Source organism: Ananas comosus, linkage group 17 (genome assembly GCF_001540865.1).
Source record: "Ananas comosus cultivar F153 linkage group 17, ASM154086v1, whole genome shotgun sequence".
Classification (NCBI taxonomy): Eukaryota; Viridiplantae; Streptophyta; class Magnoliopsida; order Poales; family Bromeliaceae; genus Ananas; species Ananas comosus.
The window spans coordinates 7733343-7733729 of record NC_033637.1 but is presented as its reverse complement, the minus strand read 5'-3'; positions in this window follow the sequence as shown (position 1 = coordinate 7733729).

Sequence of the window (387 nt, the reverse complement as noted above, 5' to 3'; positions counted from 1 at the left end):
AAAAAAAAATAAATAAAAAAAAAAAAAAAAAAAGAAAAAGAAAAAAATCCAAATATAAAAAAAAAAAAAAAATAAAAAAAAAAAAAAAAAACAAACAAAAAAATCAAAAAAAGAAAACAAAAAAATCAATCAAAAAAAAAAAAAAAAAAAAAAAAACTTAAAAAAAAAAAAAAAAAAAAAAAAAAAAAAAACAAAAAAAAAAAAATAAAAAAATGTCAAAAAAAAAATAAAATAAAATTTATATAAAAAAAAAAATTATTGAAAAAAAAACTAAAAAAAAAATATAAAAAAAAAAAAAAAATCATAAAAAAAAAAAAAAAAATAAAAAAATAAATAATTCAAAAAGGAAAAAAAAAAAATAAAATAAAAAAAAAAATAATAAAAAAA